General features: G+C 42.5%; 1 pseudogene; it reads left to right on the top strand.

The window, feature by feature from the left end:
• Positions 1-1082: 1082 nt before the first annotated feature.
• On the top strand, positions 1083-4205 carry LOC118677690 (annotated as a pseudogene).
• The last annotated feature ends 7899 nt before the right edge of the window (positions 4206-12104 follow it).

Raw genomic sequence — 12104 nt, 5'->3', positions numbered from 1 at the left:
ATCTTTGTTTTCATAAAGATAATTAGACTGAACAAGGAGAATAAATTAGTGGAGACAAACTGGCAGTAGTAGTATTTCTTTCTCTTTTTTTTTTAACAAATTTTATTCTAAGGTATTTTTTGTCAATAGTATTTCTAATCTTTGTTGAGCCCCAATGGTATTTCACAATCCCTTTATTAGGATTATTCAACTCCCCCATTCCAAACCTTTATCACCCTCCTCAAACCCTGCTATTTATCTCCTTCCCATCATGCAAAAAAAAAAATCCTGCCTTCTCCATAAAGTAAAATGTTGGGACCATTTGTCCTGAATTCTTAAAACTTCCCACATCCAAATGTCTCCATCATACTCATCTGAGTATCTTCCATCAGATGCTCAGGCTGAGAAGCAACCTATGGTTCAAGGCCAAGTCTTCCAGCTATTCCCCAAGTCCCTAATCCTCTTCTCTCCTTTATTAAAATGTTCCAGAGAGTGGTCCACCTTCTCTGTCTTCTTTTCCCCACCTCCCATCTTCTCAATTGGCTGCAATCTGGCTTTTCCTCCCACCTATGTAATGAAACTGATTTTTTTTCTCAATAGAATGGCCAGTGAATATCTAATTTCCAAGTTCAGTGGAACCCTTTAGTCCAGGGGTGGGCAAACTTTTTGACTCGAGGGCCACAATGGGTTCTTAAACTAGACCTGAGGGCCGAAACAAAAGCATGGATGGAGTGTTTGTGTGAACTAATATAAATTCAAAGTAAACATCATTACATAAAAGGGTACGGTCTTTTTTTTTTTTTTTTAGTTTTATCCATTTCAAACAGGCCGGATCTGGCCGCGGGCCGTAGTTTGCCCACGGCTGCTTTAGTCTCTGCCTCCAGGTCCCCTCTAACATGTGAACCACTTTCTTCTGTAAACTCTCCTGTTGGTACTACCATCTTTTTGTTTGTCTTTGTTTGTTTTATGTTAATCCTCACCTGAGGATATTTTTTCATTGATTTTTTTTGAGAGTGAAAGACAGAAGAAAAAACAGAGACAGGCATTGATGTGAGAGAAACACATCGATTGGTTGCCTCCTGTACACCAAGGTACGTGGCCTGGACCGGAATCAAACCCGGGACCCTTTGGTCTGCAGGCCAATGCTCTATCCACTGAGAAAACCAGCGAGGGCTGTACTACCATCTTTATGACATCACTCTCATTTTCCCCCTCTGTCTCCTCTTCTTATGTCTACCTCCTAAAATCCCATCCTTAGTCTCAAGTTTCTATCTTAGCCCACTGCTGCTCTTCTCATTATACCCATTCTTAAAGATCTCACCCATTCTTATAATTATTGTGTGCTCAGAACAAAACCAAACCAAATCGAAACATCCAGCCTATATTTTGTCCAAGCATCAGACTTGCCTATCCTCCTGGACATTTTGATAGATGGTCACCCAAGGACCAGAAACACAACCCATTTCCCCTCCCCAAAATTTCATTGGTGGCACTATCATCACTAAATTGCCCTCGCTGGAAACCTGAGAGGCATTCAAGAATTCTCCTCATTTCTTACCCAGTCTTGCCTATTCTATTTCCCCAAGTACTTCTGAAATCCATCCCTGATTTTTCTCATCAACTACAAGTTCAGGCCCGTTTCATCTCTTGACTGAATTACTCTAAAAGCCTCTGTCTAGACTGCAGCCTCTGTGGTTGCCCCTGGTATTAGGGTAATCAACTGCCTGGGTTCACTTGGGACTGTCCAGGTGTTAGCCCAGAAAATCTTGCATCCCAGAAATCCTTCAGCCTCCATTGTTCACCCTACTTTTAGTTGCAAATGAAACTAGCTTAAGGCCATTTTTCTTCTTTTGGTTCCAGTGGGGAGAGGAGGAGGAAGCAGGGAGCGTGCAGTGAGGGGTGGCCTGCTGTGTGTGTAGCTTGGAAATGGGGGCATGAGTCCCTGAGCGGAGCCCAGAGGGTCAAGAGGGTCAGTGGTGGGAAAGGGATGGTGGATACAGAAAAACTCAACATAGCATCATCCAAAGGCTGCTGGAGTGAGAAGGTCCAAGCCTAGTAAGAATGTCCAGATACCAGAGAATGAAATCAGAGGATTGCGCTTAAAATCCCCAGCGATCTTTCTCAGTCAGCCTATCCTGCTGGAACTTGAAGCACTGCTCAAAATATGCAGTGATAGCCTTGGGCAACACTACTATTTGCTTAGACTTTTTGAGGACGGTGGTTTCCCGCCGGAAAGCAACTACCTGTTGGGGGATTATGTGGATGGGGGAAGCGGTCATTGAGACTATCTGCCTCTTACTTGCATACGAAGTCAAATACCCCAAGACCACAAGTGCGCCAGCATCAATAGAATTTATGGATTTTATGATGAATGTAAAAGAAGATATAACATTGAACTATGGAAAACTTTCACAGACTGCTTTAACTGTTTACCGACAGCACCCATTGTGGATGAGAATCTATTTGCTGTCATGGAGGCTTAACACCAGATCTGCAATCTATGGGGCAGGCTTGGCGAATTGTGTGACCAACTGATGGACAAGATCAAGTTCTTCTTTGTGATCTTTTGTGGTCTGACCCCAACCATGAGATCTTAGGCTGGGGTGAACATGACAGGCGTGTTCTTGACATTTGGTGCAGAGGTGGTTGCAGAATTTCTCCATAAGCTTGATTTGGATCTTATAATGGAAAGCCCATCCGGTGGTTGGAAATGGATAGGAATTTTTTTGCAAAGAGGCAGTTGGTCACTGTTTCCTGCACCCCATTACTGTGGAGAGTTTGGCGATGCAGGTGCCATGATGAGTGTGGACGAAACACAGAGGTGATCCTTTCAGATTTTAAAAGCTACAGAGAAAAGGAAGCTGAGTGCCACGAGATCCTACCACTTCCAAGGGGTATGATCACAAAGCAAGCAAAGAAAGAGCTGTCTTTTGACACTGCCTAGTCAAGACTTTGTAATATAGAATACATAACCTTCAGTTTTAAAACTGGAATGTGTTTTGGTCGGCTTGCTCAAATAGTGCGTTTGTGCCTCCCTTCCATTTTTGAGTTAATTAATGAATGGCATTTGCTGGTTATAATAGCAAATGAAAGATTTCACTCCCAAAGGGGCGGGGGGGGGGGGGGGGCGAAAATGTTTTATTTCATTCTCTCTTCCTTTTGCAAGCAGTTTTAATGGGGGTATTAAATCTGTACACCCCCGGATAGTTTATCCTAAGAGGTAGTGAATAATTGACCTTTTTTTTTTTTTAAGTTCATTACAGCCATGAATACATAAGTGCTCATTTTCTTTAGGCTCATAAAGAGAGCCCTTAGAGGCTCAATCTGTGCATGTTATTGTCATAAAATGCATACTGTTGGTACGACCCACTGAACATTTTTTTTTTAATTTTAAGAATTCATTTCAAAGGGATTGCTTATTTCTCTCATTGTCTTGTCATGTACAAACTGATTTTTATAGTTATCAACATTAGGAGTAACTTTCAACCTTGCCAGCATCACTGGTATAATGTGTATTTAATTAAAGTACACTTTCCCCTACCGTATACTTAAAATGATGATGAAAGCCATTATTTTAAATGCTTGTGACTCATTCCTAAAGCCAAAGTTTCTGTTGAAATATGTACCGACACACCCCTAAGTATAAGAAGGCATGGTTGTGTGCCCGTGCCACCTTCTTGAGGATTCAGAATCAGGTTTTTGAGTTTGAATAGCAATTAGTAACATAGTGCAGTTTAAGCTATAAACGTTAACAACATTTTGTACAATTTCCATAGTTGATTCATTAAGTAATCTTTTTACAGCTGCACCATGCCTGAACCTGTCCTTGCAGAAAGCTCCAAATTACAGACACAACACTGTGCTATGCGAGTGACCCATTATGCTTTCTTTGGCCTATATTCTTTATTTTGCATGAAGTTGAGACTTCTAAGTCAAAACAAAGGTACTAACATGCTATCCACCAGTTTATACAGAATGTATATAACCTGTGACTTTTTAAAACTAAAATCTGTTAAAGAGAAATCTGTTTCCACAGATGACTGTGTACAATACCATGTAATAAAAGTGAACTCAGACTTATTAAATGACGAACTTGTTAAATCCTCTCAGTGTCTATTTATCAGCACAATACACACAGGAGCACTGTTGGTGGCATATTAATAGATTTGAATGAATAAATTGCTCTGGAAACAAACAAAAACAAGATTAAGCACATTACTAAAAAGCCATGGGCCTCGCCTCAGGTACAGCTGGATGCAGGCGCTCTGCTTTCAGATTCCACCTTCTGTCCTTCGCTCTGGAATAGACTTGTTTTCTGTGGCAGGCAAGCGGGCCAGCAATCGACCAGCTGGGCAACACCAGAGGGAGATTCTCTACTGGGGCAGAAAAGTCTCAGGAAGATCCGATTGGCCCAGCTGAAGTCACAGATCGATCCCTAACCAATCATCATGGCCAGGACGGTTGGCCAGGCCTATATTACAAATTTACCCTTGAGGCTGGGGTGAGGGGTGCTAAGAGGAAAGAACGTTCACTGGAGGAAAAGGGGGATGGGCAGGACAGACAAGAACAGTGAACAGCTGTCCCTTTACATTAACCCCACCCCCACCCCCACCCCCACCCGGAGATCCCACTTAGCACACTGTGGCTGGGCAGTTGGATCATCTGGGAAGAGTGAGCCATAGAACACTCCAATTGGACCATTTTCATTTTCTACATAAAATCCTCAGAGCCCTCATACTGCTTGCAGGACAAGCCCATGCTCCTTAGAAGGGCAAACAAGGTTCTCTATGATCTGCTGTCTGTTTACCTTTCAGCCTCTCTCTTTCCACTCCCTTCCTAACACTTAATTTTCTAGCAAACACTGCAGACTAAAAAAAAAAAAAAAGTCCCTCATTCATCACGCTGTTCTCCCCTGACCAGCTCCTAATCATGCTTCAAGACTCAGGTCAAGCATCTCCTTTGCCTCGAAGTCTTAGTCTTCCTTACACCACCACCAGCTTACACCACCACCAGCTTACACCACCACCAGCTTACACACACACACACACACACACACACACAGCACATGCCCAAACTTGCCATGGCACCACACCGACTTGAAAATTATGTTTGTCAGATTCCTCTTCTAGACTGCAGGTAGAAGAAATTGTACCACAATCACCTTTGTGTAGCAAGTTCTAGCATAGTACTTGGCACACAGTACATGCTCAACCTTTGATTTTGAACAGAAACTGTTCTGATAATCCAAATGAGTGAGAAAGAGCCAAATTGAGTTAATAGAAACAGCATTAGATTAGTGGAAATTAACAAAACTTAATTGGATGGTGTCTTTCCATATTCAGTTCTGTTGGGCTATGTAGTTTACCGGGGGTTTTTTTTTTTACTTAGATCACCCTCTAATTTACCAACATCACATAATTCCCTAGAAAACATACATAACACACGTACATAGAAAACTACCGACTCATGAGAGATGTCATTGTTATGGGGTTACATATGTTGACCGCTTTCAGAAACTGAGCTAAGTGCTCTCTGCATTGTTTCCTTTAATTCTCACAACAAACCTATGATATAAGCCTTGTTCGTTTTCCCTTTTTATTTTAGATATATTTTTATTGATTTCAGAGAGGAAGGGAGAGGGAGAGAGATAGGAACATCAATAATGAGAGAGAATCATTGATCGGCTGCCTCCTGCACACCCCACACTGGGGATTGAGCCCGCAACCTGGGCTTGTGCCCTGACCGGGAATTGAACTGTGACCTCCTGGTTCCACTTCCTGGTGCTCAACCATTGAGCCATGCCAGTCAGGCGTTTTCCCTGTTTATAGGGGAAATAACTGAGGCTTAGAGACGTTACACTAACTTTCCCAAGTTCTAGCTAGGATCCAAGATCCAAGCCCAGCTTTTTCTGGCCCTAGCAGCCCATTGTCTCAAAGGCTATACTCTTACTCTCTATCTTTGGCCAGCTCTGTCTTTATTAGTTACACAAAGAAACAAAAGAAGTCAGAAGGTCCTTCTCCAGGTGAGCCATTTCTTGTCAAGGGATTATTTTGATGATGGTAATATGACTACAATATGGGGATATAATCAGGTGTTAAGTGGTGATACTAAGAAAGCTTGCAGCTTCTCTGCATTAAGTTCTTTCTCAGCACTTAATTGCAGAAAATCCGTTAGCATAAGAGCACCCAGGGACACAAAAATCACTTCTGCCTTAAAGGTTCTGAGATGAAAAAGAACAATTCTTAGAATTCCCTCCTCCTGCTGTTTCTCTCCTTTGGTTTTCCTGAGGCTCGGTCCCACTTACTGGATAAGTCGAAGACTAGGCCCAATTAGTTCCACCCTCTGCTGTCTGGTTGGCCTCTGAGAGACAGGTTCACAGAGGCCTGAGCTCAAGGTGCAATTCTGAATTTTTCCCCTTCCTTGCCATGTGACCTTGGAGGTGTCCCTTGACCTCACTGAGCTTCAGTTGCTTTAGCAAGAAACTGAATTAATCAATGTGACTACATGTAATAGGCAGAAAGTACTAATGGACGTAAGAAAAGTGGGAATGCCACTCACTTCCCAAGCTCCCACCTTGTTCCTGACATTGCACAGTAAGCTGCGCAAAAACAGGCTTTTATCATGCTGATCAGTGTCTTCATTGCCCTGTCTGAAGTGCCTGCGCTGTGTCTGGCACATAAGGTCGGCACATAAGGTCAGCTCATCGGTCAGTTCAAGGCAGTGCTAAGAGCCATTCTGCGTGAGGACGGCCCCACCTTTTGTGGTTCTTGTGCAGTAATCACTTTAGTAAACTGGTGACTTCTCTGTCCCAGGGAGCAAATTGTTTTAGTTAAAACTCTTCCTTGGAAATATCTTCAGCCCTTGCAGAGATGTGTATTCCTCAGCTCCTCGTGGGCTGACAGCCCAGAGACTGGAAGCCAATCCAGTGAAAGCCTCTGCCTCCCACTCCGACTCCCTGAGACGGTAGAGTGGCTCTGCGGAGTTGCAGCTGGGAGAACTCCAAGAGCGAGAGCGCGGAGAGCGTGCAGCATTCCTCAGAGTTCCCTGATAATAAGAATTACCTGAAACCCTTGTTTAAAAAAAACACAAATTCTCAGCCTATCCCAACCCCCTTAATCTAAAGCTCCTGGAAAGAGGTCTTGAAGCTGTCTTTTAAATAAACACCTCCAGGTCTTTGTTATCATCAGAACAATTTGAGAAATTCTGACAGTGCAAACAGCTTGTCTTTTACACAGAAAGACTCTGAGCCCCAGACTGAGAGATATTAGTTGTTGGGGGTGAAGGGTGAGGTCTGTGGCAAACTGGAAACCCTTTTATCTAAAAGGGAGGCACCTGCCCTGGCCAGTTTAGTGGTGAGAGCGTCAGCCTGCAGACCAAGGGGTCTCCTGTTTGATTCCTGGTCAAGGGCATGTACCTCTGTTGCAGGTTCCCCAGCCCTGGTAGGGGCGAGTGTGGGAGGCAAGCAATCAACGTGTCTCTCTCAGGTTGATGCTTCTCTCTCTCCCACCCCTCCCTTACACTTTCTATAGAAATCAATGGTGAGGATTAACAAGTAATAAAATAAATAAAAGTGAGGTGCTCCTCTCAGCTCTAGCCAATTGCTGCCATGCAGAATGTGGAACCATTGTTGCCACAGATAACAAATTTTCAATAAACAATAGAAATCAGGATTTTTCTAGGAAATTTCTCCATGTTTATTCTTTAAAAAAAAAAAATCCTCACCCAAGGATATTTTCCCACTGATTTTAGAGACTAGAAGGGGAGAAACAGAGAGAGAAAAACATCGATGTGAAAGAGACACATCAATTGGTTGCCTCCCACATGGGCCTGACCGGGGCCGGGGATTAACCTTGCAATCCAGGTACATGCCCTTGACCGAAATCGAACCCGGGACCCTTTAGTCCATAGGCTGATGCTCTATCCACTGAACCAAACCAGCTGTCAATTTAAAAATTGACAATAAAAAAAAAATTTTTTTCTGAACATTGTGTAAGCCATATTTATCTTGGCTACCAGTTTCCAAGATACACTTTATGGGCCATAGTTTTGTCCTTTCCTTACCTCTCTCATGTTTTAAGTTATTTTTAAATGAATGGCTTTTTATCACCTAGTGAGAAGAGCCTGGCTTGCAAGGCCGATCATGGTCTGGTTCATACCACCTTTCCCACACCACCTGTCATTAGAGAACATAGACAGACTGCCTAGGTTTGCATCCCGGATGGATTTGCCACTTACTAATGATCCTGAGCAAATTAATCTCTGCATATCAATCCCTTCACCTTCAAAATGGTGATGATAATAATAGTACCTACTTCTATTTGGTTGTAGTGAGTGCTAATAAGTTACTATAAATAAAGTGCACAGAACAGTGCTTGGCAGGTAGCCTCCAGAAGCCAACCCCAAACATGTTGAATTCATACCCCCCAAAAGTTGTAATTCCCCTTCCTGGAACACATGCTCTTCATAGTCCTTGGCAGGTCTCTTCATCCCTCGGGTCTCACTGATCTGGCAAAGCTTCCCTGCCCCCAGGAACACCTAGGCCTTGAGTCTACCCCGACATTGCTTCACACCCAGTATTGCAGGTATTGGGCATCTCCACAACTGTGCACATCCTTGCGGGCAGAGACCTTGCTTCTCACTTCTGTAATCCCAGGGCCTAACACAGTACCAGGTATGCGATGGGCTTTCAATAACCAGTGTTAAAGGAATGAAGGTGCTGCCCTTGATTTTGATTATAAACTTCTTAGGGACAGGCACTCCTATAGGCTATGTCTATGTCTCCTTCACGGGACCTCGCAGGATTATCAATTATATACAGACAGTTCCCGATTTCCAGTGATTCAAATGACAATTTCCAACTTCATGGTGGCATGAAAACAGTACTCATTCAGTAGAAAAGGCACTTTGAAATCTGAATTTCATCTTTTCCTGGGCTAGCGATATGCAATGCTCTCTTGTGATGCTGGGCAGTGGCAACAGCCGCAACTCCAGGTCAGCCCTGGGATCATGAGGGGAAACAGCCGAAACTCCAGAGTGCAGTTATTAAATGCATTTTCCACCTTCAGCGGGATTATCCTGATGCAACTTGACTGTAACTGGAGGAGCTATAGTAATTTGTGCTGTTTGCAAAATATAATGCTAGCTTCTGATCAAAGAGCTTACAACCTTTCCCCCATTTCATCCCCATATGCCATCCAGAGATGTCTACCCTTTGAACTCCCAGAGCAATTCTCTGGGCCTTTCTCATGGTACTGAGCACTTCTTTTGCTTTGGATTACATCTATCGATGTACATGTCTTATTGCTTCACTAGACTACAAACTCCCTGAGGCCAGGGTATGTGTCTGACTTCAAAATCACCACCATAGTCCCTTGCCCACAGTAAGCATTCCTTAAGTATTTTTTGGTAGTCTTCATGAATACAACCTTCTCACTGAATTTCTTATATTTATCTAAGGATTGTTAGAGAGGAAAAACAAAGATTCAACTCAGTCTGCATGGTGTTAAATCATGCCATTGCGAGTTTTGTTCATTTGAAGAAAACATTCGTTACCGTTTGAAGCCTTGTACCACGAATCAAAGAACAAAATTTAACCCACATGGTTGAGAATTGAGGAAGCAGTGATTTCACAAAGGTTACAGTAAGGTAGCTCAAAACATGCTTTGGAAATGCTTCCAACTGACAGTATAAAAACAGCTCTTTCCTAGAAATGACCATTTTTTCTTTAGCTGGAAAATGATATGCCTTATAGGAGATTAGTTACCTTCATGAGTCTATTCATTATAGAAGTTTAACCTCCTGAGAGCCTTGGTTAATTGTAGAAAGGTGGAGGCAATGCTATTTTATGATGCTGAGGTGAAGTCGACAGTGGAAAAATAGGTATTTTCCACATACAACACTAAGGGGATTTTTGTTCCTGTTGTAACATTTCCGCCAACTTTCAATAAGTAGGTTTAATGGCATTTAAGGCGACAACAGAATAAATATTAGCATCAATTTGAGGTAGAAGCCGTGCAGGTAATTCCACACGTTTACAATTAGCTTATGTTTCATGATTGGATTTTTCAATGCCATGTTAACTTTACATAATGTTCAATCAGAAAAGAATAACAACAGTTAAAACTTAAAAATCAAAACAACAGCTTTGCATTTATTGTTGAGATTTTGTTGAAACAAAACAACCTGCAGAATGTATACTATCACTTCATATCTTTAGGTACTATCATGATTTAGAATAGAGGTTATAAACTCCTTTCCTAAAATACATGTTATAAGCAACATTTCTCTGGTGCCGTAAGGTTTCCCGTTGCTATCCGCGTGGGTTTCAGTAATAGACACACTATAGTGAGCACCTATCACACGCCGTGTAGTCTACATTGATTAGTATTTCTAAATCATTCATTTAGTCAACAAATATTAACACTTACTGCTCACTGAGAAGTGTGCTAACTACTGGGCTATAATTATGAACCAGACATTAGCTCTTACCTTCAGGGAAGGAACAGTCTTGTAGGAAGCAACAGCTCTGCAAGATGGGTAATTTTATCTCAATTTCACAGATGAGGAAAACAGGATGGGGAGGGACTAATACTGGCCAATCCCCATGCTCTTTGCACCCACAACCCTGCTTCCCTCCCTTCTGTTTTCCTAGTTTAATTCAACTCACCTTTGCAGGAGTGTTTTCAATCAAGTAATTTGGCAAATAATTGAAAATACTTACTTTAGTGGGAAGGTAAAAAAAAAAAAATTAAAACTTACTGCCCTCAATCTTTTGGTAACATAAAAAATAAATATTAAATACCAGTTATATTTTGGATTGGGGGCTGGCTTACATAAAATACAAGCCTTAACAAGACCCAAAACCCCACATTTTTCACAGATGTGGAAAAACAGCAACTTAATGGCAAGGTGAAGGGCTCGTGGGCCTATGCTATGCATACGCTATGCAGAAACTTGGAGCTTTTTATTAGTTGGTTTATTTTTCTCTACTCTGATTTCTACTTTTTACTGATTGCATGTAGTCACGACAAAGATGGGAGGCAGATGGCAGGGGTGCCATGGAGGGTATGGTTTGAGAAGTAGGCAAAAATCCTGTGGACTAACGCGACGTTTTAGTTTTTGCCTCAGAAGCATTTTTTTTTAAAATATATTTTATTGACTTTTTTACAGAGAGGAGGGGAGAGGGACAGAGAGTCAGAAACATCGATGAGAGAGAAACATCGATCAGCTGCTCCCCGCACGCCCCACACTGGGGATGTGCCCGCAACCAAGGCACATGCCCTTGACCAGAATCGAACCTGGGACCCTTGAGTCCGCAGGCTGACACTCTATCCGTTGAGCCAAACCAGTCAGGGCCTCAGAAGCATTTTTGCTTTCTTTGGCTATATCTACATGAGATTGTTGCAGTTAATTATCAAGTGATTGTTCCAACTAAAAGATGATTGTTCTATGGAAGCCTTTTATTTCTTTTGCTCTTTTCTTCCATCTCTCCCATCTGACATCATTTAACCCGACTCCTCAGAACCATAGCAGAAATGTCCAGCTGGAAGGCACACAGCTCTCAAAAGAGAAGAAAGAAAGGCATCCGAACTCTTGGCCAAGCCACGTCCCTGTTTATTCCCCAAGTATGGTTCTGCAAAAGGCACAGCCCTGTTACAACCATTTCCTAACTGGCCTTCTTACCTACAGTCGCTTATCCCAATAAGCCCGTCTTTCTGAGTCCCCAGCGTTATCTTCCTAGAACACTGATCGCGTCACTCCTGCATGAAGGCCTCTGCTGACTGCCCAAAGTTTATAGAAGGAAGCCCAAATGCCTAAGGGTGACAGAATGTCCTTCAGTCGAGCCTAATCCCCCCCTACTTGTTCGCCTTTATCTCTCCCTATCTTTCTACACCAGCGGCACTCACAGGATCATTCTTTGTGCCTGGAACAGGTTTTGGTCTTTCAGGCTCCACACATTTGCACAAACTAGCGCCATTACCAGCTATATCCTTTCCCCTCTCTAGCTAGGGAAATAAAACTCATGTTTTAAGATCCACACAGAATGATCTTTCTCCAGTAAAAACTTCACTTGTCTTGCAGGTAACTCTCCTCTTTGAATCCTTAGCATTTTGCATATCATCTAA

This window comes from Myotis myotis, unplaced genomic scaffold (assembly GCF_014108235.1).
Source record: "Myotis myotis isolate mMyoMyo1 unplaced genomic scaffold, mMyoMyo1.p scaffold_m19_p_2, whole genome shotgun sequence".
In the NCBI taxonomy this organism is placed as follows: domain Eukaryota; kingdom Metazoa; phylum Chordata; class Mammalia; order Chiroptera; family Vespertilionidae; genus Myotis; species Myotis myotis.
Note: the sequence above shows the minus strand (reverse complement) of the source record. Positions and strands in the feature narration are given on the sequence as shown.